We start from the raw sequence: 26,249 nt of genomic DNA, 5'->3' as shown, positions 1-26,249 counted from the left end.
GATTCTAGCTCTCTATCCCTCTCCCTTCCTCTCTGTAAAAAATCAATAAAATGTATTTAAAAAAAAAAAAAAAGCAGATTCAGACTCAATATAAGAGCAAGCTTCTCATCTGAGCTGCTCAACAACAGAAGAGGTTGTCTTGCTAGAATACTCTCCTCATACTCAAAGACAGTGATTTTCAAACTTTTTCAGCTCATAGTACACAGAAATTAATCATTAAAATTCTGTGGCACACCAAGAAATGTACTATTATATATTGCCAATCTGACCAAAAAAAAAGTATAATTTTGATTCATTCGCACTGGGGCAGCTACTGTTTTGTTGGCATTTTTTAATTTGACAATCTAAGGGAAAAGAGGTCAATGCCCCTGACTGAATAGTAGGTATTGCATGTTTTAAATTCTTGTGGCATACCAGTGTGCCGCTGCATACAGGTTGAAAATTGCTGCTCGGGGAATCTGAGATCTGAGAAAGAGTAGATACCTTTTATGAGTCCAAGGGGCTGTTTTCTATAATGAATGAGAAATTGTATACATAGCTCCTAAGACCCTTTAATGACCCAATTTACAAATGGCCACTATCAAAATGAAAGATACCTTATTGTTTTCAACACAATTGTAAATAGTCCACATGCAAACTAAGACAAAGGTTAAGAAAGGAAAATTAAAGATTTTCCGGTGTACAACTGGTCATTCAGGTCAGGCCATGGAAAATAATACAATTCCATGCCTGATTTGCATGCATGAAGAAAAATCATAGCAATATATTGTTACCAAGGATGTAATTAACTGGCATTACCTCAAAAGTGCAAAAGATCAGAATTCCATTCAAAATCTCTCTTTGCTTACATGAAATTAAGATTTAAGGACTAATTGAACAATGATGGAATTTTATTAACATTTGAGTTATTTGGCTAAATAGCATAATTGGCTATCATAATATTCTTTTGAAATAGGCTTAAACTTTGGCTAAATAACGAAGGTGGTAAAATTTGTCTTCACATAAACTTCACCAACCTATTCTCCACTTTCTCATCCTTGAGACAGCCCTTTTTATGTCTAACTTCCGACTGTGTCCCACCTCTACTCTTTTGTCTCTTACTCTCAGGAATGGATTGAATCAAATAAGGTCTTCCACAATTAAAATGACTAAGAAAGGTGATATCTATAACCTGCCAATCATCTTGTATTTTCAATACATTTGTGATGTCTTAATTTACTAGTAATACGATGGAATTCTATTAATAGAATTTCAGACATCAGGCTTATCAATGAAGAATTGTTTGGAGGAGCATTCTTAGCCTCTGAATTTTTGAAATGGAGGAAGCTACCAATTCTTTCTACTAGTTAATTTTGTACTACATTTATCTACTCTAGTAATACCAAAGTAAAACTGCTATGGTCCTTCTATATTATAATAGATGGGCATTTATTTATTCAGAGTTCTATTTGCTAAGCATTGCACTAATCACTTTATATATATCATCTCATCTTTTCACCTTCACAACTGTATAAATGATATATTATTGTTAAAACAATAAAGATAAAAAGATTGGTGTAAAAAGGTTAAGGAATTTGTTTAAAATTACATGAGCGAGTGGTGTGGTTGGATCTTCTCTCTAGGTGTATCAAATGCATAAGCCTGGGCTCTCAAACTGCAGGATTTACTTCACATTAGCATGCTGAAACCGACTCCAGGAGTATTTTAAATGTGAGAACAGAAAAAAGAAAAGCATAGAAATGAGAGTGCCCTTTATTTAACTTGTTCAGTGTCTCATAGCTTGCTCCCCCCCCCCCCCATTGATGCTTATGCCTCTGGCAAGTTAATCAGAACTCACCCAAATATTTCAGGATCAATTAGAGACTATTAAGTTTCTCTGAGGCTTCAATAACTCTTCTCCCTTCATGCTTTTTTTTTTTCTTCTTAGAAATACAGAAGTTTAACATTTCATTCTTCTTTTTGATTAAATTATTTTAAGTAAAGTGATTTCTTCTTCTGGAAATTAAAACATGATTTTCTTTCTTCTACCAGACAGTTTATACAAATGTTTGCCTGATTTTACAGGAGAACAGAATCAATTATCTTTATGTTAACCCAGAGGGGAAGGTAGTAGAAATGGAAAAATTCTAACTGATCAGAATCAAACATCTGACCATTGTTTAGTGATCCTTCAAGAAACATTAAATGGACCTTCACCGTATGGCCTGTTAATGGCAAGAAATTGGAGAGGGAGTTGCAATGGGGATAATAAGATGCTGCAGCCCTGGGTGCCCAATGCAAAAGGGCAACATGGACTGAAGGTTTGGCCTGCCTTCATTGCCAGTGAGTTCGCTAGTTGCTCTCAGAGCCCTGGCTGTTTTAAACTTTTGATGGCACTTGGTATGCTGCCTTTGACATTGTCCGTGCCTATTTCCTACCATGGAACCTCATTACCAATACCAATATCCATTTCTGTGGAAAATCTTCCAATATGTAGATCCCAGGGCTACTTAAACTCCACTGTTATTTGTCATCAATGAGTGGGTCAGAATTTAGCACAAGTTCCTCTATCCTGTAGTATCCAAAGCTTTGAATCTATAATTATGTCCTGTGGGTCTGCAAAGCAGAAGCCTCAATCTAAATGGCCCTAACTGCATTGTTATTGTACTTCCACCAGTAGGGTAGCTGATAATCCCAGTGAAATTCAATTTATTGACCAAGTAAATTTTTTTAGGACTATGTGGACAGATTCACAACACTTAATTTCTTTGGCAGTCAAGGAAAAATAGTGGTCCCTTTGCCTTTCCACTCCAAAAGAGAAGGCTCAGCACTTTACCATGCTCTGAACATCAGAGATAGTATGTACCTACCTGGGCCCATTTTATCTGTTAATTTGCAAATAAGTTTCTATTGAATACCAATTCAATAGGTAGGCAGAATTGGAGGTTACATACCAAGTGGGGTTATTTGTCTACTTTGGGGTCCCCAAGACCTCAAATAATGACCTTTTTGAGCTAAAATTCTCAGTGATTAATGATATGGCTGATTGGAGCCTCTGCAAAGGGTATCTATGAAACTAGGAGGCTGTCTTGTTAGCTTGTAGTAGAGTAAAAATGTTACTTTTTTTACTTCACAGTTAATAATATCTAATTGTTCTTGAATCTTCCTTTTAGAAGTTTGTGAAAATATACATTATACTGATTTCTGGTTCAAAAAGCTTTGATTTTTTGGGTGGAATATTTCTTTCTTTTTTTTCTCAAAGCAACATTAACACCATCACTAAATTTAATGGAAGCTCCCTACGTAAGTCTCCTATGGTAGGAATAAAAGTTTATGTGTCAGAATAAATTGAGAAAGATGAAGAACTTGTCACTGAGGATAACAGAGAAGCATTTTTATCTCATTCTATTTTTTTATTAAAAGCATTACTGAAGATAAATGATTAAATATTTTATAGAGATTATCACTTTAATTAAAATGCAGACCGGAGGACTTAGAATAGGAAGAGGGAACACTGAGGGATTAAAATCCTTGAAACATCAGAATTTAAAGCCATTTTCATATTATCCTTTGGGCCATCTATTGAGATCCTGGATGAATCTTAAACTATATTAATAAAAAAAAATATTTAATTCCCCCTTATTTGATTATAGAGCTGAGAATATATTGTTATTCCCCAAATTTTACATGAAACAGTCCTGGGGAGTCAGATGAATTTCAGTTTTATTTACAAGGTTTTGATGGATAGTTCTGTGAGAATTTAATATGTATAGATTAAAAATAGAAAGAAAGAAAGAAAGAAAACATGGCTTCAGAGAATATGCAAAGAAGTTCCAGCAACCCAAACAGTTCCCTCAGGCTGCAACTGCATTCAGGCCCTCCTCACACATAAGCCCTGGAAAACATTGATCTTTTCTTTATTCCTTTTTGGCTATATCACATAAATTTGAGGTGGTTATAGTTCCATATTCATTCAGTTCAAAATAATTTCTAATTTTCCTTGAAATTTTTCTCTTTGACCCATTGATTTTTTTAGTAATGTTTTATTTAATTTTCTAATATATAAGAATTTTACTAATATGATTCTATTATTCCTTTCTAGTTTAATTTTGTTATCATCAAAGAACATATTTTGGCCAGGCCATGGCTCAGTTGACCTATTAACCAGGAGGTCACTGTTCAATTCCTGGTGAGGGCACATGCCAAGTTGTGGGCTCAATCCCCAGTAAGGGGTATGCAGGAGGCAACAATGATTCTCTCTTATCATAGATGCTTCTATCTCTCTCTCCTTTTCCCTTCCTCTCTGAAATAAATAAAAATATATATATTTATATATATTAAATTAAATAATTTTCTTTTTTTTAAAAACTTAATGAGGTTTTCTTTGTGACTCATAATATGGACTATCTTGGTGAATGCTCCATCTGTGCTTAAAAAGCAATGTGTATTTTGTTGTTGTGAGGTGGAGTGCCCTGAAAATATGTATTAGGTAAAGTTTGTTTAATAGGGTTGTTCAAGTCTTCTGTATACTTTTTTGGTTTTTATTTGCTGGTTTTCACACACATTATCTTCTTCTGTAACATTAATATTAGACCTGTTGATACTGTCCCACAGGTCCCTGAGGCTCTCTTCCTCTGTGTGTGTCTATCTCATACTCTCTCTAATTATTTATATTGGACTAGAGGCCCAGTGCATGAAATTTGTGCATGGGTGCAGTCCCTAGGCCTGGCTGATGATCAAAGAGTGAGCATCTGAAGTGGAAAGGCAGGTCCAGCTGACCTCTGGGACCTGAGCAGCACCTGGGCCCCCAGACCCTTGTGTGCCCCACTCGGCTTGAGACATTGGACCCATGCCCAGCTCCCTCAGAACCTGGGAGCAGAGCAGTGGTCCTGCCCCCTGCCGCTGGTCACTATCTGCAGGGCGATTGGAGGACAATCTGGCCTAGCTCCCATCTACTTCGGCCTGGCACTGCCTGCTCACCTGCTCCACCATACCACTGTGGTCCCGCTCTCCTCGGGGCCCATCAGGGCCAGCACACCTCCACTGCTTCCCCCTGCCAGCACCACATCCCCTATGCCTACCATGTTCCACACCACCCAGAGAACTTTTATCTTCTATTATTTTCAAGAATGCTTTTAAGTATTTGAAGCATGGTTATAAGTGCTATTTCAAAGAGTTCTTTAAAATATATTTTATTGATTTTTTACAAAGAGGAAGGGATAGTGATAGAGAGTTAGAAACATCAATAAGAGAGAAACATCTATCATCTGCCCCCTGTATACCCCCTACTGGGGATGTGCCTGTAACCAAGGTACTTGCCCTTCACTGGAACCTAACCTGGGTCTCTTCAGTCCGTAGGCTGACACTCTATTCAGTGAGCTAAATTGGCCAAGCCCAGAGTATTTTTTTTTTTTTTTAATAATTTCAACATGTGAGTCATTTAGTGGTTGGTTTCTTTTGCTCTCCTTTACCTTTGCTAATTCTTCAGATTTCCATAATTTTTGGTAAGTTGAGTAGCTTTGTGTTGTATCCTGGACATTTTGAGTATTATGAGACTCTGAATCCAATTTAAATCTTCTGTAGAATATTAATTTTGTTTTGTTTTGTTTTGTTTTGTTTGACAGATAATCAATACATATCCTTCCCAATGTCAATTTAGTTTCCAAAGAATTTGAAAGGACACTGGTTTGCCCAACTTGTGAGTCACCCAGAGTTGGACTGATACCTGAGCAGTGGTCCTCACTGTAAGTCAGTGTTTAAAGACTTTGCTGTGTTGATTCCATTTAGTTTCATGCATGTAGGAATCTCTCTCACGACCCGCGTGGAAAGAGTTCCAATTCAGGGTTCGGGTTCTGGAGAAGGACCACACACAAATGAAAAGATTTGAGACTTGAAGAAATTCAATTTGGCGATATGGGGGGGCCAGGCAGTAGTCCAACTCTAGTGGGAGAACTACTCACTGCTCTGGCCCTGCCATCCCTTTTATTGAGGCTTTGGGGAAAACATCTTAGGCAATATAAACAGAAATTTACATGTAGCCCTTAGGCAGGAAATAACAGAAACTAACACGGGACAAACAAGGTGGAGGCTGCTTCAGCTAACAATGTCTCAACTAAAGGGTGAGTGGTTAGAGCAATTAAGATTGTTGACCAGCCTTCCTGGCTTCCTGTCAACATCTCTATTTTGATGAAACTGATTTGTTTTCCAGCACATGCATGTGTAATTCAGAGGTTAGTCAAGGACTTTAAACATAAGTTTGCATTATCACTTCCTCTTCATTACCATTACTTCTACTCAGTTTCCCAGGGTTCCATTTTGTGGGTGTTCTTGTTAGAAAGATGGGAAGTTAGCCTCACTACATCACTGGCAGCGTACCGGATCATTGAGGTCTGCCTATGCCACCCCAGTGAGGAGAAGGAGAGGTTCTTTCTTTCTTCTGCTACTCTGAAAGGTAATCAGTACACCTGGCAATTTGCCAGGGCTCTGAAGGTTTGCCACTCACTTGACATAGGATAAAAAAATCCACAGAACTCCTCTCCTCTGAATTATGAGACTCTATCTGTCACCATGTGCTGGAGGAGTTAGAGAGGTCCTGAAAAACAAAAAAAATAAACAGGAAACTCACTGTCAGAGCATTCCTCCAGTCCTGAAATCCTGACCCAGTCTGCTTACTTTACCTGTCTCTTCTTTTTAGGTAAGATGCTTAATTTATTTTATTACTTAGAAAAAAAATAAAAAATCAAATTATGTTCATTATAAGAATTTATAATTCTTAAAAGTGGCAGCTATACGGTGTAGTGTGTTTACTCCATGTGTCTAGAATCAAAAGTCTCATTTAAAAAAAATCTAAAATGTGAATAAAAGAAAAGAAAACATATCTCATAGGAGTTTGTGCAGCAAAGAGAATAAATGATAAAATATATCTGGCAAACTACAATGCTAAAAACAGAGTATATGTCTATATTTATATACCTATAAATATAGCTATATCTATTTTTTAAATGTCAGATAATTTAAAAGTTTGTTGTTGTTGTTTCCTATTATGTAACCTTTTGGCTTTTTATATATCATCTGCTAAACCTCAACCAGCAAACAAACTAACAAAATAAAAAGTGTGTTGAAATCATTGGAGAAACACTGAAATATGTCATGAGCATGTGCTTCAAAAACATCTTTAATAGCTCTATTAATACTTGTCAGCCACCACATGTTCTTGATCTTCTTGGTTATTTAAACACAATTTCCAGTTTCTTGTTGAAGTCTTTATCTAGTGCCATTAGTATCTTCTACATCATTGAACATTTTCCATATTAAAATAAAAATTCCTTTCCATTTGATTTGTGTTCATTCCCCTTCAATTGCTAACACAGCTACTACAATTCACAAAATATTCAAATTCCAAACTTTCCTGTCATTTGCCATATCAAAATACTCACCTGAGTGCTTTTTGGATAATTTTATTGTGTGTTTATTTCTGCAAAGCAAACCATTTCAGAATGCCTAACAATAAATTACCGCCTAACTAAAGAAGTCACGCTGTTTGAAAGGTTTTTCTAAGCTTAATCCTTCAAGTAAAATGTAACAGGTTCATTTAACATTTCTTCAGAAAGAAGAGCATGTGCAATGCAAAACTAAATCGTTTATATGGTATCTGTCATATTAGTATCTCAAGACATGTTACGATTAATTTTCTGAAAGCAATGATAGTCACTCAAGACAGAAATGGAACTTAGCATATAAAGAGAATTAAGCTTGAAGAAGGGAAGACAGAGCACCACACTCCACATTAGCCCCTCTAGGAACATGCCCCCATACACAATAGTAAGTGCACTCAATCAGTTCCAGGCCATATGTTACAGAATTTGTGGAATTCACAGAAAAATGTACAATTTCCAACCCCGTGGATTGTCATCATGACAAAGAGATGAAATAAAAGCTACAAGTTTGTTCTCAATTTCTGCCCAGTGTCAGGGAGGAAAACCCTAGCTGCAAAAGCAGTCACACTGTTCCTATGCCTTGGCAACATCAGATTGTGTTAAAATTTAGGTGCTGTGATCAAAGCAATGCCTTTAATCCTGCACATGAAGTGGTATAGACTCAGTAAGTTATTAGATACTAACAAGTAAATGGTAAGAAGCCTTAGGTGATATTTGAGTTACATGATCCTACCCTAGGGCTCTGCTTCACCTCTCCAACATAAGTGAGCCTGCAGCTCCTTTTGTATAGAGCACAAGTGAGGATATAAAATTCTACTTCATGTGTATTCCCAAGTCATTAAGTCTAACATTTTCCATCCTAGTCAAACTACCAGGGATTTCCTATCTTGACAACAGTGGTCAGACATAATGTACACATACTTGTCACAAATGCATCATCATTCACCTACCTCTGGTTCTTTATTGGGAGGCTAAATTATTAAATAAAATAAAATTACAGAATCATATAGGATCATTTAAAATAATATAATTGTAGAAAACAAATGACAGTATTATTCTGAGGCTAGTAAAGTGGAGAGCAATTTTGACTACCCTCTTTTTGGCCAGGGCAGATTCTGTTTGCCCCATTAACATTCCATAGGAGGACAAAAGAATTGCCATATCTAATTATATCTATTAGGTTTTGATAGTCTTCTTTTGATGGAAATAAGTAAAATAAAAGTAATGAATATATTTTGAAGAAGAAAATGTATTATTTATTGTTTCTCTTTCCCACCCCAAATCCTACACACAGAAAGGGGAAGCTATGACTTGTATGTTATTGCTTCATTATACAAATCAATAGCAGTTCAGTTGTGAATAAAATAGATGTAGGCAGAGACTATGAAAAGTCACCTGGGCCAGCTGGTATAGATTTTAGCAAACTGATTTTGCTGGCTTTCCATGCAAAGTCCTAAAATAGATCATTTAAAAAATGATTTAAATGCCTGTGCACTGGCAGAGAGGTCAGGGCTGCTAGCATTTGATTTGCTGAATACTGTTCTCAGCTGAACTCTAATCTGCCTTGAAGGGAAACTGCAGTCATTATTTATATTTCACCTGTGAGAGCTAAATAAATATTTACTAACAAAGAATGTTGACACATACTTTACATGTAGATTTCCCTGCCTGCTTTCAATTAGGTGGGTAACATTTTTCTGAGCCTGTACTCATGACAGAAAAATTTGTTCAGTCACAGATAGAGAAAAACTGGATTTAGCTATGCATACTCTGTGCAAAGGAGCCACTGCTAAAGCTCCTTGATTGTCAGAATATCCTCTGGCGTCAACGGGACAAGATGAAGATTCCTTCATTTTTAAATTGCTGACACTCAGCTCTTCATGCTAAATTCTCTGTCAGCTAGTGCCCCCATTCTTGTGTCCTATTCACATTGTTTGGAACTTTCTTCAAAGTTAAACATCAAGACACGTAATTGGGACTCGTTTTTCCAATTCTCCCGAAAAATATCTCTTCTCTTTGAACATGCTTCTTCCAGATAATATTTCCCACATACCAAATAGTCTTGTCTCTTTTGAGAACTTCAGAGGTGCCTGAATTAGCATTTCTCTAACTACTCTCTGTGTTTTTCAAAACAGGCTACAGATCTCCCATTCCGAATACCCCCTGCTGGCAATGTGACATTGACACTCCTCCCCAGGGGAAGCGGATTCTATATTTTTCTCTCTGGAATCCCAGTAGCTTGTGACTACAGCAAAACTGACTGCTTTCTGAGAGTAGGTCATAAAACCCAGCCCCCAGCTGATCTCTTGGGAAGATCCCTCTTGAAACACAGCCACCACACTGTGAGTGGCTGACAGTCCATGAAGAGGCCCCCTGAGGAGAGGAACAGAGGCCCCTGGCCGGCAGCATGGCTGAGCAACCAGATGACAGCCAGCACTAATTTGTCAGTCATGTGAGTGTGCCATCTTGGAAATGAAACCTTCAGTCAAAAATAGAGCTGCCCTCCTATGCTGCATGGAACATAGAGGAGCCTTCCCTGCCAAGCCGGGGCCAAATTGCAGATTTCTGAGCTAAACAAATGACTGTTATTGTTGTAAGCCAGCAATTTTCAACCTTTTGCATCTCATGGGCACATATAAATGAATTACTAAAATTCTGCAGCACACCAACAAAATATAGTATATTTTGCCAATGTGAACAAAAAAAAAAAAAAAAAAAAGAATTCTGATTCATTCACACTGGACAGCCAAATCACTGAAACATTACATACAAATGAAGCAAAATGTTGTTTCTGTGAAAGGTACGTTTAATTTGACATGCACTGGAATTCTGTTCTTCACTAAATTGTATCCTCATTTACTGGATAGACATTTACTGAGAAGTTATTATGTGCTTATTAGCTAAGCACGGAGACTAAAAGATTACACTCCTTCACAACTAGATATGGTTATGTAATAACTGGGGCTCTGCTTACATACGTAACTTCTGTCTCGCCACACAGAATTTCTTTAGGTATGGTGATTTTATTAGACCTCTAAGCCATATTAGAATATTTAGTGATAATGGGAAATGCTATGCTTAAGGTCGGACTTCCCAAATACTTTATACAATCCTACCCTTTGAGATCTTACAACTTCTTATATAAATCAGTATTTCAAAATAATTTCCTGCTTATCTGATAATAACAGATGCATATTTGGTGAGGTTACATGCTGTGTACCAAGCTCTATTCTAAGTGCTTAAAATGTATCATCTCATTTAATTATCACCAAAGCCCTATGATATAATTATTCTTATTTTTCATATGAGCAAACTGGGGCACAAAAAAGTATTTTCTTTGAGGTATATAGTTATTAAGTGGTAAAGCCAGGAATTGAATTTAGACACTGTTTTCAGCAGTATTCTCAAATACTAGGTTGTACTGCTCTATTATCTTATGAGTAACATTTAGAATTTTACAACAAATGTATTGTTTACTTTTTGTCTAATGTAGTATGTAAAACTACAAGTCAGATCATGAATTTCTTTAATTTTATAATAAAAAATACCATGTAGTTCCACTTAATGATTCACTTGTTATTGTTCCTTTAATTTTATCTACCATTCTCACAAAAATATATTACAGTTGAATCTTGAATAACATACAGGTTGGGGTGCTGACCCCCCGTACAGTTAAAAATCCATGCATAGTTTTCAACTCTCTCAAAACTTAACTACTAATAGTCTACTTTTGACCAGAAGCCTTACCAAGAATAAGAACAATTGATGAATACATATTTTGTATGTTAGATGTATTATACATCATATTCTTACAATAAGGTAAGGTAGGGGAAAAAAGAATGTCATTAAGAAAATAATAAGGAAGAGAAAATACATTTACAGTATATATTGAAAAAAATCTGTATATAAATGGACCCATGTAGTTCAAGCCTATGTTGTTTAGGGGTCAATTGTATGTATAAGAAAAAAAGAGGAAATCATTAGCCCAGATATAGAATAGAAGGCAGCTAACTAAACAATATATTTAGAGGTTATTACTAAATCTAGATGATACCCTCCCACATCTTTATTCTCCCACTTTGTTCCTTCTTGGGTTCCCTAATTTGGGCAAGGTTATCTCCTTAGAGAAGATCAAGAATTCACAGTGACTTTCTCTCAAGTATGAATCAAAGCCAAGTGTAGAATAAATATAAGGAGTTCAACTGGCCACATCTTATTTCTCACTACTCCCCACCACACATATCAAAGCTACTCCATTATATTACCGCTATTATCTTTTTTCTTGATGTTCTTCATCTATATAATCCACTTTCATGTTCTTCAATGTGATATACCCTGTTTCCCTTTGGAAGGGACTTTTTCCCCAAAATATTTCATGGCTAATATTCCATGGGCCTTTCTACTATCCTATATAATTAAAGGTTAATATGCAGATTGACCAAACAGCTGAATGACTGGTTGCTATGACAATCTCTGACCACCGGGGGACAGGCATTCAATGCAGGAGCTGCCTTGTGGTGGTCATTGTGCTCCCACAGGGGGAGCACCGCTCAGCCAGAAGCTGGGCTCATGGCTGGCAAGCACAGCAGTGATGGCGGGAGCCTCTCCCGCCTTCATGCAGCAGTAAGGATGTCTGATTGATGGCTTAGGCCCACTACTCATGGAGAGTGAGCCTAAGCCATCAGTTGGACATCCCCCAAAGGCTCCCAAACTGCAAGAGGGCATAGGCTGGACTGAGGGACCTTACCCCCTGAGTACATGAATTTCGGTACCAGGCCTCTAGTTTAGATATAAGTCCTAGGCCCTCTGCTTATTCTATCTTTTGTGGTTACCTCTGCACCAGTTTTGCCTTTATTCAGAACCTTACTTAATAGCTCTCTATCTTCTATTCTTGTCCATCTCTTTAACTTCCTGCCTTCGGACATAATGACTCATCCATGATGACTATAATGGCTTCACTGTTTCTGCCAGCTGTCTTTTGGATCTGGGTCCATCTAGCACCTGACATCTAGGACTCCATTCAAAAGTAACTTTAGCTTGTTTGGCTGTGGGATAAATTGGATAAATTTAAACAACATTCTTCCCAGGCCCAACTCAAAATCCACCTATTCAGAGAAGGCATTTCCTATATGCTACCTCAAAATGATCCTTCCTTTACAAGGCACTCTATCAGTGCTTATTTATATTGTCAAATACTCTGCATAGCTCATTTGGATACTTTTGATACTGCTTAGTAGTCTCTGTGTGAGTGTTTGTCTTACTTTCTTTGAACATTCTGGAAATTACTGGACAGGACAGACAGGTTCTTCTACTTTTTACATGTTTTCTTTCTTTTTTTTTTACTTTGAGATTAACTAGTTTCGGTTTAGTCATAGATGTTGGCTACGTGCTTATTAAGTAGAACAAAATAAAATTTCAGATCATAATATAACAGAATTTAATGGCCCTTTACATAGTTAGTCTTGGTATAATATTCAACAGCTGGATAAGGGAAATAGTGAAGGAGGTATTAGAATTCTAATACATCTGGTAGGTGCCTCTATCATCATTTTATTACTAACTAGAGGCCAGGTGCATGAAATGCATGCATGGAGGGTCCCTCAGCCCACCCTTCATCTTCTCCAATCTGGGACCCCTCAGGGGATGTCTGACTGCTGGTTTATGCCCAATCCTTGCACTAATTGCTCACCTGCCTTGTAGCCCCTAACCACTCTGCCTAAATGCCTGATGCCCCTAATTGCTCTCCTGACTGCCTGATTGGCCCTAACTGCCTCTGCCTGCCTGCCTGCCTGCTTGCCTGATAGTCCCTAACCACCTCTGCCTCCTGGCCTGGTTGTCCCTAACTGCCCTCCTCTGCTGGCGTGGCCACTTCTAACTGCCATCTCTTGCTGGCCAGGTTGTCCCTAACTGTCCTCCCATGCTGACGTGGTCACCCCTAACTGCCCTTCCCTGCCATCCTGACTGCCCCTAACCACCACTGCCTTACCCCCCACCACCAGGGCTTTGTCTGGAAAAATATCTGGATGAATGTCTGGAAGATGTCCAGTCTAATTAGCACATTACCCTTTTACTAGTATAGATTATTGTCATAATGAAGTATTATTATTGATAAGATATCTCCTATATTCAGGAAGGGTTGAGCAGTAAAAGTTGAGTACCACTACACTATTACAGTTGAATAAATTATCTGTACAATAAAGTTTTCTTTAAAAAGTTTAATGACATAAAGAAGATGTGGCATTAAACCACAGTAGCTTAGGACAAGATTAGTGTCTGTTCAGCCCTATAAATCAAGACTAAAGACCCAACTGATATTGATTTCACAGATTGTAACAATAAAGGGGTTTTAACTTATCAAATTCTGGGGGGCAATGTTCTCAATAGTCACTTAGTTGGGACTAAATAAATAGTAAAAATATTTGCTTCACGTGATCCCCCAAAATAAATTTAATTCTCGCTTAAACATAGATTGGCATGAGTTGCTTACCATTGTATAGCACCTAGTACAGTTAATATTTTGTTTGTTTTCTAAGAATTCAACATGTATTATAATCTCAAAAGTTTTCTACTACAAACAGCCACTGGGCTTTTTCAGAGGCATTATTTCATGAAATTCTCAAAATACATATGGGGTATCAATGTCCTCTTTTTTTAGGTAAGGAGACCAAAAATTAATGAGTTTAAACAAATAGCCAAAGTTACACAACAGCAAATAGGAAAACTAGGATTCAGTATTTATGTTTTTTAACTTTAAATAAAGGTCAAACAGACTTTTGATATTTATTACATATAGTCATGTGCCACTTAACTTCATGGATATGTTCTGAGAAATGTGTCAGGCAATTTCAATGTGTGAACATGATAGCATGTACTTAGGCAAACCTAGATAGTATAATCTACTACTGTGATTGTGTGTGCTATACTTTTATCTGCTGGCAGCCCAGTGAGTTTGTTTACACTAGCATCTCCACAAACACATGAGGAATGTGTTGCTCTACAATGACAACTACAAAGCCACTAGGCAATAAACGTTTTTCAGCTCCATAATAATCTCATAGGGCCATCATCATGTATTTGGTCCATTGTTAACTGAAACATCATTAGGGTTACAGGGTGCATGATGCAATTATGTAACACATATAATTAGACAACTTACAGAATTAGACAAAAATCTTAGCTTCATAACTTTAACTTTTAAATAAAACTAAGCCCTAGCTGGTTTGTCTCAGTGAATAGAATGTTGGCCTGCAAACTGAAGGGTCCCAGGTTTGATTCCGGTCCAGGGCATATGTCTGGGTTGTGACCTTGGTCCCCAGTGGGGGGCAGACAGGAGGCAGCCCACCAATGATTCTCTCTCATCATTGATGTTTCTATCTCTCTCTCCCTCTCCCTTCCTCTCTAAAATCAAGAAAATATATTTAAAAGATAAATAAAATAAAACCAAATTTTAAATTAGGATGAATGGTAGCTTTCAGTAAAGGAGTTATGAGATTACTGTTTTATTCTCCACCTACTATCTTCTATATATAAATTCTAACCAGAGATTCTTATTCATCATCTCAGCCAAGTAGGAGTTTTGATACTAAGTACTAATTGGAATGTATTCTTTTTCTCATTTTTATGGTCATTATAATTTTGCTTTCTTTCAAGTAAAGGGACAGATAGCAGGGACTATTTCCTCGGTAATTACTAAAAATTCCAGTTACTGTTTCATCACTCTCTGTGAATGGATCTATTGTCCTGCTCACCAGAGGGCTCCCATTGTAATGATCCAGCACTGTGTATTTTCACAGGTGTGCTATAAGTAGAAAGGTGCTTATAGCTAGGAAACAAGTCAGGTTCACCTTAGAAATCAGTTGCAATGGAAATTCCAGAATTCTCTATTTTTTTTAAAATGATTTAACTTGTGTAAAGATCCTGTTAATCTGGTTTGAGGTTTCCTCTTCAATTAGATTATTTACACTTCAATTAAATGGCCTTTTTAGAGCCTCTTACCAATTGCAGGATTAGCTCTATGGCAAAGGGAGTAGGGGGGAGGAGACAGGGATCTTATTCAAGGGCTTCCTTCCTGTAACACTGTGAACCAGGAGGGTGATAACCATGGGTCTGAGGTGGTTCTTTCCAGAGTTCCATGGTGGGAGTAGTGCTGCAATTTTTTATAGTTGACAGAATAGAGCTTTAAAAATCTGCTCCAATCCTATATCCCATATATAACAGTTGTCTTCATGTCTTAAATTTGAAGAAAAAAAAATGAAGAACAACACTCTGACCCATACAAGTCCAGTGGTTCGAATCTTCTACTTTTGTTGATCTTTTGTCTTGAAAGAGGCCTTGTCAAATCAGAATGAAAAGAATGTTCTGAAGCGTGAGAAAATTCAAATTTCCTATTTAAAGCCTGGAGTTTATTAGCCTCGTACACTCACTTATTTCAAGGGTCACTGGGTTACACAGAAGAGCCTGTCTCATTGCTACCCAAGTCCCAAACCATTCACCTGAAAAGGGTTTAGAAATGTTAAGTCTATTAGCTTTCTATGGGATCTAATTCATCTTTGCTGTGCTTTGTCTTGTGACCCTGTCAAGTCAAGGACTTTGATTATATGCTATCCCTTTCTTTCTTGATCACTTTTCAGTTAAGTAATTGTCTGGAATTAATTGGTTGTAATAATTAAAACTTTGTTTATATTACACTGCAATTTTCTTTTATCAGCGACACTTAAGTTAACTATTTTATTACTTATTGCCCAATACTTGGAAGAAATGGTTTTTTTAATTAGACTTCTTTTTATTGGGCTATTTTTATTGTGTGCATATTAAGGCTAAAATATAATTTTTGGCAAAAAAGGAGAAATTGCCTGTTGTTGATATTACAGAGTTAGACTGGAAAAAAATATATTTAATCACGTTATAATGCTGAAAGGTAAAATGTAATGCATACAGGCTTCAGAGAATAATAAATAGATCTGGGTTTGTACTCTGCCTCAGGACTTAACCAATCCTGGGACCTTTCTAAACGTAAATTATCACATCTATAAAATGAAGTATTAATATCAAACCATGTAGATTGAGTGAAGATTATACATAATGTGTAAAAAGCACAAAATTTAATCTAACATTAGCTATTACTTGTTTTTATCTTTGCCACTAACCAGATATGCATCTTGAGAAAGCTGCTTAATTTATTTGTGTTTCAGGTTCCCCTGATAGAGGAAAGGTCTTGAAAATTTCCACTTCTTTTTTTTTTATTTTAATCAAAGCTCAATTAGTAAGTAAACCCTCTCAATTGATTCTTTGCATAATTTTACATTAGCCAGAGTTCTTTCAGGTTAAAATTTTCTAAAGGAGTAAAGATGACAGCTGGAATTTGGGCAGTAATGCAGACAGGGTGATAAAAACAAAATGGTCAGCAGGGAGTGTTTCTATATGGAATGATGGGATAAGAACCAGAGCAAGAGCAATCGCATTTAGAAGATAAAAACACAGATTAGTGGTAAAGTGATCTGTTTAAAGAATTTGTATTATAAGGCAGGGTAAAGGGAGACAAAGAAGGGAGAAGGTAAGGGTGTTGGCAATAGAGTCAACAATAATAACAAAAATAAAGAACTTGTATTATAATGTCATATCTGATTTAATGAATGATTGAAAAATCACTGGAAATTTTTAATTGACCTGCTTTCTCTTAGCTTAATCAACCTGTAGCAATGAGTACTCCTACCACCCACTTAGTCCTTTGAATTCTCATGGGGGAAAAAATTAACTAAACACAATAAATATGATCATCTTTATACTTGCTAATTAATTCTGTTTATATCACATTTACAATATCTGTTTATCTGCCTTGAAGAGGAAACCATTTTTAAAAATAATTCCTGAGTTTTATCTTTCATCAGTAGGATTAGTTTTTAGTTTTTAATTTGTCTTTAACCCTGATTTTACAGTTGTACTGTTTTTTTTCTAAATATATTTTGTGAAAACAATTTTATTAAACCATAAACCATGTTTAATAATTCAAACCATAAAGATAGTTAAACAAAATATGAAACCTGAGAATATACTTTTTCAAGTACAGATGCAGCAAGGAGAAGTGGACACCCTTTCTCCTGAGTATAAACAAGGGGTCAAGATACATGAGCAAAGACCCTTCCAAACTAAGTGCTTGTTAGATCTTTCTTTATCTGAAATTTGTACTCTAAATTTGGAATAAATAAACCCTATGTGAAAATCAGTATTATAGATGGGGGTTGAGGATATGGTTAACAAAACTCCAACTAGTTTTTCTTTGAACAGCTCATCCTAAAACATCTGATGATAAGAACTGATAACAATAATAAAGTATTAGTAGCAACATTAATATCTACCTTCCTTTGAGTTTTTAATCGTAGGCTCTATGATTCAGGATTTTTTTTTTTTTTTTGGTAAATTATGTCCTTCTGGGAGTATATGCCTTGTACTAAATTCTGAAAATATATTTAAATTACATAAATATAGTTTAGGTAGTTTGAATTTCATGTAATATCTTGAGCCTATTTATAATGGTAAATTTGCCCTATTAAAAATCTATATTCCTAAGACAAAAACAATCAACCACTTTTTAAACAACTAAAGGTATCAAAGAATGACTGACTTTAGAAGCTGTCCCATTTTACTCCAAGCACTGAGTATGACACTTTGTTAAATTTCTAATTCTAATTTAAAATCCCTACCACATCACAAGACTTTCAAGGTCATTTTTTTACCAATTACTTCCAAAGCAGCCTTAAGGAAATTTGCCACTGCTTTTGCAACTCACTATTTTCTTCCCAACTATACTAAACCATGTCTCAGGCAAGAAAAGAGCAAACCTATCCATCATCTTCTTCAGTTCTAGTGCTGCAAGCATCAGAGTCAGTCTGAAGGAAGGAAGAAAAGAAAATATACAATTTCTTTCTTATGAGAATAATACACACACTTATCTATATTTGTACTTTTATTTATTGCTCCTATATGCATTGGGAAACTGGGATAAGTAGCAAATAACAATATGTAATTAAAGCTACAGGGAAACTCTCAAATTCTTTTTAAACCTACTCACTCAAAGGAAGGTATAAGATTAATTTAAACTCTTCGATTATACTCCTAGGAAGAGGATTAACCAACATGCTGGGACAAAAAAATGGGTAAATAAAAATATCTTGAACTTTTAAAAAAGATGCTTATTTTCTTTATGATTCTCAAAAATCTGGCTAAAGTATGACAGGAAGCAACATTACCTTTTGTGACTATGTTTTCAAGTCAGATGACTAGAGAGCAAGAGAGACAGAAGGAAGAGCCAGGAATCTTCCTAGTAAGTGACAAGAAATCCAAATGATAGTTAGAGATAAGGCAGAGGAGAGTGATATCCTTGCCAAGAACAGCAGGAACCACCCCACACCACCCCAAGCATATCCAAATCAACTAGAAAGTGGCAGAATTTCAACCAAGTACCAAAGGTGAGGAATGCAAAATGAATCTTTAGCCAAAGGTAAAAGAAAATGAGAGTCACTGGACATGAGAAATCTCTTCTTGGTGGTGAATATTGGGAGACATTACTCAAAATGATGAAATTGTGTGGCTTCCATTCCCAGAGAAGTTAGAGAAAATTAATTCCACCTACAATACATGAGTGAAATATGCATGGATTTTGGAAACCAATGCTTCAGAGTGGGTCCCACTTTAGTCTAACGGGAAGAAAGTAGGAAGCCATCCCACTATTGGGTTAGAAGCTCAAAGTTACTTTGCTTTTCTACCTCTCTAGGCTTGAGGATCTCAGCATAAAGTCAGCTTTCTCTTTGACAAATAAGATCTCAATTAACAAGAACAACATGGAGAAAACTATAAAATGAATCACAAGGGAAACCTGTACTAACTTTCACTTGCTACAGGCTTGCATTGGGGCTGTACTTTGTTTTTGCCCAGGCCTTACAGCCTGCCAGGTCTGGGAGCCTTAGCATCACCTCCTACTTCAGTTGGTATTCTCTCTTTTAGGAGTCTTCCCTTTCCTAGACCTTGCAATGTCTAGCAGAGCTTAGAAACAACCAAAGCCACTTGGTGGTGATGCCAAGGAAGTCACTTCAAGAGAAGAGGGCACTGGCTCCTGGGACACTGGTTGCTCCCAGGGATTTGACATTCCTGATGCATCACAAAGGCATCCTCATCCTGCTGATTCTTTCATCAGTCCTGCAGGTGGAAGAAAGAAGTTAAAAGCCCTCAATGACAATGCACATATTCAGAAAGGACCTGACCCTCTGGGCCAGCTCTTTCATGATCTCTCTGGGCCCAAGGATCCCAGCGTGTTTCTCAAGCTCATTCTCCTCAATTCCATCCACTCCAGGTGAAGAGTTGTTATATTCTTTTTCTGTGGAAATGTGGCAAGCCCAGAATTTCACCACCCCATGCCTCCTCCCCATCTCATTGGGAAGGTCGGAATCATCTTCCTGGGAACTGAATAGGGCCGGCTTTGTATCTACCATCTCATCTCCTTCACTTTGTGGTGGTACCAAGGGTGTTGGAAGAATGGTGGGGTTGTGGGTCTCTACTCTCTTTCTTCTTTCCCATTATCATTTTCTTTGTCCTTATAACCTTCTTAAGATGTCTTGATTTGAGGGAAGTGGATATAGCTTTCTCTTCTGGACTGGGGGCTGACAGGATCTTGTGAAACATTAACCACACAAATCTCAGATGTCCCTTCCAATGGCTTTGATGATGATTTCAAGCTTCTACTCAAAGTGTAATTTTCCCATAGGTGGAATCTACCCTCTGTATCTTTAGTATCTGGTAATATGTGACATGTTTTGGGGATGAAGGTAGGAAATTTCCAACTTCACTCATTGATGGCATTACTTTTACCCACTATGATGATCCCAGCCAGCTTTGCAGGAACAAAGAGATCACACACACACACACACACACACACACACACACACACACACACACACCAGAGTCTAATGGTTTACTATTGGACTAGTTAGTAAGCTAACTCCTTCCAATGATCTATCCTCAGCTATTTTAAACCCCAAAAGCTGTACTGATCCCAGATTCTGGACTTATCTAAAAAAGTTCAATGGCCTTAAGAAATAGAGGCTTCAGGTTTTTCTTGGCCTGGGAAATCTCATATTACATAAAAGGATAAATAAAGCCATTGAAGCAATTGCTCCATGGACAATGAAGTTTCTTTTAGTCATACTAAATCCATGGTTTGATAATACTCTGCCAACCCTGGGACAAATTCCTGGGAAGAAACAGAAATTAACAACTATTAAAGCAGTATTTCTAAGAGAAAAAAATCTTCATGTTTATCAGAATCGCCTGGGGTGCTTTCTGAAAAAGCAGATTTCTGTGATGTACCCAAGACCTACAATCACAATTTCTAAAGCTGGTTTCCAGGAATTCGCACTTTTTCCTAGTAACAAGTAATATTCATGCATTCTAAATTTGAAAACTTTTGCTTTAGAGGGATACTAGATCGAATATTATATTGAGTCAGGAGCATGAGGTTCTGGAAAAAAAAAATAACACTTTTCCCTATTAGATGCTTTAACAATCTCAACCCATATTATTTTTCTCCTCTGAATGTCTTTAATCATTATAATTCAATTTGGTACATTATCCTTTATTACTATTACCTTTAATTGTAATTTAACTTGTAAATTTTATAACTAGATCTAACCAGATTATAAGCTTCTCAAGGGCAGGTACTCTCTTAAACTTGTCCACAGTGACCTGAGAGAAGCTGGCCTGGGTCCCGGGTGCCAGAGAAAAGCCGGTGCTGGCAGTCAGGGGAAGGAACGCCTATTCTTACAAGTCTTGATTTATTAGGTGCTTAATAAACTGAATAAGTGAGTGAAAATGTGAACAGGCTTATCTATCAGTGTGCAATGATTAATATAAGATGAGGCTGCTCTAAGGGATTGCTATAGAGTGATGTAATACTAAGACGAATAAGGGCCCTGGGAACAACCTAATGCAATTCCCAAAATTTACAGAGGGGGAAACTGAGGCTCAAGGAAGATAATGATCTTCCTAAAGGTGGAATTGGCAAAAAAAAAAAAAAAAATTCTGTTAAGAACCAGATTCTGTGAGCCATAGGCTCTGATAGGTTCTGTCCCAAATATTCATCACTGCATTGTAGTACAAAAGCATCCATAGACAATAAGTAAATACATACATAAATAAGGCTGTGTCTCAATAAAACTTTATTTACAAATATAGGCCAGATTCCCAGCAAGCTGTCACTTGCAAACCCTGGCCTAAAATCATGTCATTAGTTAATAGCATAGCTGGGATTAGAGATCAAGTCACCTAAGTCCCACCAAGTTCTCTCTTCCTCAAAGCAGTAAAAGTCTAGATAGTGAGAAAGAACTTTTTCAATTAAAACAAGGGCTTCAAAATGAACTGATGAACAAAATATATCCAGAACATGGAAGCATGCCACGGACTGATGAATTTCATAGGGAAGGGGAGGTGAAGTGGAGGCTGGAAGAGATCAAATAATTTATATACATATATGCATAGCCTATGGATAGACAATAGCACCGTGAAGACCTGAGGTGGGGGTAGGATTGGGGTGGAGAAGACCATGGGTGTAAAAAGGGGACATCTATAATACTTTTAATAATAAAGAAAAATTTAAAAATAAAAAGAAAGGCTTCAAAAGAGAAAAAGATCAAAATATGTTTGGGCAGTACTTTTTAAGATCATCTGTGATAACTTTTAGTCATTTATACCCACAAATAGTAGCTGAATTCTGAAATTTGACAATTTTCAAACAGATCCGTAAGTTTGGAAAGGAAGGGAAAAGACTGAACATTTTCTATCGCAACTGCCCAGGAAAGCACTCTATTTCATCCTGTTCTGAGTGAGGGGAAAAACTCCTATCTATAATAATAAAAGGGTAATATGCTAATTAGGCTGGTGTTTTTCAAACTTCATTTCCAATGTCCTTCCTGACAAAGGTGGGGATGAAGGAAAGCCAGCCCGGGTCCCAGGTTCCCAGGTGCCGGAGGAAAGCCGGAGCCAGCTGCCAGGGGAAGAAAGATCTACTCTTGCACAAATTTTCGTGCTTCAGGCCTCTAGTAGATAGATAATAGAAAATACTTTCACTATTTATTTCTTGAAATTATCATGGCCTGTGGAATACAGTTCCAGAGTGCACAGTCCAATGATCAAAATTTCAAATAAGTATCACAGGAACATGAAAGTAAAGATAGGATAGGTTATCTAAGAAGCTAAAACCTCACTTCCCAACCCAACATGTTTTTTAATATTGCGAGTGACCCTGTTAGTAAAGATTAAATTGCTCAGCGTCTTAAGATTATGTTTATATTCTTGGTTTTCTGAGAACTCTAGGGTCCATCCAGAACTCTGTTTTATTTTATTTCTCCCATATTGTGTTCTCATGTTAATACTTTGTCTTCACAAAGTAGATGCTTAATAAATATTTGTTGACTGATGGATTGATAGATGAGTGAATGAATGAGTGAACCAAATGCTCAACTTAGGCAGTTCCTTGGTTTTTGTCTATAAAGAATAATGCAGAGGTGTCACATTCTGCAAGAGGACATCTAGTACTTTCTAAGTTACCTCTCCTTGAAGCTACCTGTACCTTCACATAGCAAATGTCAGTAAAAGTCTCATGAATGAATTCATGCATTTGATGTAAGCCATTTAAATTACATATTAAGTCCAAAGGATATTGCTTGTCACAAAAGATGGTATCTAAAGACAGAATTTAATAACTAATATACTAATGTGAATTCCTTGTAATTAGTTTTAATGTCACAATGTTAGGAAAGTTTGGTAAAATCTTCAAGAGAGATAAAAGTTCCATGTAATAAAGAAAAGAATGTAAGCTCAAGCTCTATCTGACCCCTTTATGAGAAGCAACTATGGAGGCAGCGATTATAGAAGCAACAGCCCCAGAACGCGGATATATGGCTGTAAAAGAAAAGCCAGCTGGGCCAAAAGCCTCTAAAAGTCAAACTGGTTTCTCCACTGCATTGGCAATGGCCCTGAATCAGGCCTTCATCATGCCTCAACTCTACTTTGACAAGATTCTCCTCCCTCTAATGCCCCCTCCACAAGGGAACTAGAATGACCGTATGATCTTCCTGAACCAAACAAATGTGATCATTTCACTGTCCTATTAAAATCTCTGCTCTCCATTCCCCCAGCAAGATACAGGTCCTTGGTGATCCACTTCACTGTCATCTGACCAACTTTAAGTCCACCTCACTCCCAGATATCTTATGCTGCTTAAAAAAACTGAACATTAGCCAAATCCTGAGAGTACCCGACTTTTCTAAACCGTCTCCTTTTTGCCTGTAATGCCCCTTTCTCTTCACTACCTGTCCTAGCTATATTATCATTTTTCTAAGATTTAACTGACTTCCTCAGGCAGAAGAAAAAAAAAGATTCAATTCTGTACCTACAAAAAGCACCCCACTGAATTATAATAAGCTGTTTAGATATCTTATCTCTTTCACTAGGCTCTGAACTCCCTGAAGGCAGGAGCTCTTGCTCATCACTTGATCTCTAGTGTCTTCGTGGTTGGCACCTGAAAGGTATTAAATATTTGTGGACTTCAAAATACCTGTCTTTACAGGTGGCCTCCCATGCATGGGCTCTAGAAGAGGACTCTCCCCTCTCTCTAAAAGAAAGAACATACTGAGGTTTGGGGGACAAAGCTGAGCAGCTCTGGCCAGGACTCAGAGCTATAAATGCAGCTTCCCATCAGAGCCTTTGGTATCAGTAGCTGGTTTCACTCAGAAGAAAAAGAGCTGCTCAGCAATGGTTAGCACTATCCAGCTGATTTTATACTAGAACCACCCTCCCACCCACTTCTCCTCTAGAATCATAGTAATGCTACCTAAGGAGGTCCTACAGCTTTTGAAATTTCTGGCTCTCTACAGGCCCAAACCCCCCATCCCTGCCCCTATCACACTTCCCTGTCTTCTTGGTAGACCCGCAGCACCACTGACCATCTCTACCTCCCCACTCTGCTCAATGTGAAGCCTCCTCAAAATCTCAGCAATCTCTGAATTAACAGGGTTGTTTTTTTTTTTTATCCAGAATTAGCTATCTCATTCCCATAGGACACGCACCCAAGTCCAGGTCCTGGCTCCCTTTTTTAGTGCCCCCACCTGAGGAACCTCTTCCCGAAGACTGGATGTATACAGAGATGCTGTTCAAATATACAGAGATGCTGTTCAAACCACAGAGATCATACGCCTGACAAGATGTAAAAAAGGTCTGTACCACATTAATTTCACTGACTCTGAAATCCACGATGCCTCTGAATCAGAAATTATTGGGTGCATATGAATTCTCATGTCACAATCTGAGTTCATTTGACTCCATAAACCTGTTGCACTTCAGCATTCTTTGTGATGGATTCTCTCCACCACCATCTCCCCCTCCCCAGCCTTTCACATATTAGTTGGAGCAAAGCTAAGAGTGTTAAAACCTTTGGATGAATTTGCTGCCTAAACAGAATCAAAGAAAACTTAGAAGTTCTAAAACAATAAACTTTTGGCCGCTCAACTTCTGGCTAGTCTTGCAGAAGAGACTACAAAAAAATTCACTAATCATTAGTGACAGTAAAGTGAGGATCCCTTTTAAAAAATGGAAAAGAAATGTTTGGCATGAACAATTTTGCTTCTCAGTGACTCTTTAGAGAATTAAATAAATGAAGCATCAGGCAACAATTTTCTTTGAAGATGACCTTTCATATTAAATAAAGAGTTAGTCTCAGAGGGAAAGAAAATGAATATTCTGTGAGGGCAACTACTCATTCCTGAGTATTCAGTAACAAAGAGATTAAAATACTATAGTAGATATTATAGATAGTCACATTACAAATTAAGTATATTTTAATTTTCCAGGGTGACATTTATTGAGATCCTACTATGAACCAGACATTGAGAAAGTTGCTCTTTGATATGGCTACCGAAGAACACACAGTAAACAATATAATTTAAATCAATTGCTTTCTAACTTTAGCAGGCATCATAATCACATGGAAGGCTTCCAAAACATTAATTACAGGGCCCTATCCCTTGAGTTTCTGGTGGCAGTTGGTCTAGATGAGCATATGAGGCTATCTATCTCTAACAAGTTCCTGAGTGAAGTTGTTGGTCTTTAGACTGCACTTTGAGAACCACTAAATCAGATCATCTCGGTGGCAAGCGATGAGGCACATGAACTCAGAAAGAAGTTAAAAATGGGGGTGGGGGGGGGGGCAATCCTAACCACTTATGACCAAACTAAGCTATATTGACTCAGAAATGATTATATGCTGGGCTGAATCTTCCAACCATGCTGCCATTCCCACTACATTTTCTGCCTGCAGGAGGATGGCCAAAGGTAATATGCTTGAACTGTGAATAGTATGGACACTGGGCTTGCCAGCAGGACTTTTCTCTGTGGGCACCTCTGTCCCCATAATTCTCCTTTCAGTCTCCACCTAGAACTAGCTACAAACTCTATAATGTGAAACTCAAGGAAGCTCTGTAACCATTAAAGAGCTAGGAATGCACATAAAATGTAGTCATAAAATAATTGTATCTCTCAAAAGAAAATATTTGAGTATGTTCCCTTTATTAAGTTCTCGCTTTTTTCTAAAATTCCATCATGTCATTTTAAAATGTTACCCCTCTGGGCTGAAATCAGCGCAGAAAAGGAGGTGCTATAACCTTTGATTTGGCCTAATAAAACAGTAATAAATAGCACACGCAGTGGGTGGCTTAATCTGATAATAATTTGTGCTGAATTTTCTGTAGTAATTCAATTAAAAATCTCATGGCCAGCTACTGGAAAGTATTC

The sequence above is a fragment of the Pipistrellus hanaki genome (assembly GCF_964339955.1).
Source record: "Pipistrellus hanaki genome assembly, chromosome: 2".
Lineage (NCBI taxonomy): Eukaryota > Metazoa > Chordata > Mammalia > Chiroptera > Vespertilionidae > Pipistrellus > Pipistrellus hanaki.
Note: the sequence above shows the minus strand (reverse complement) of the source record.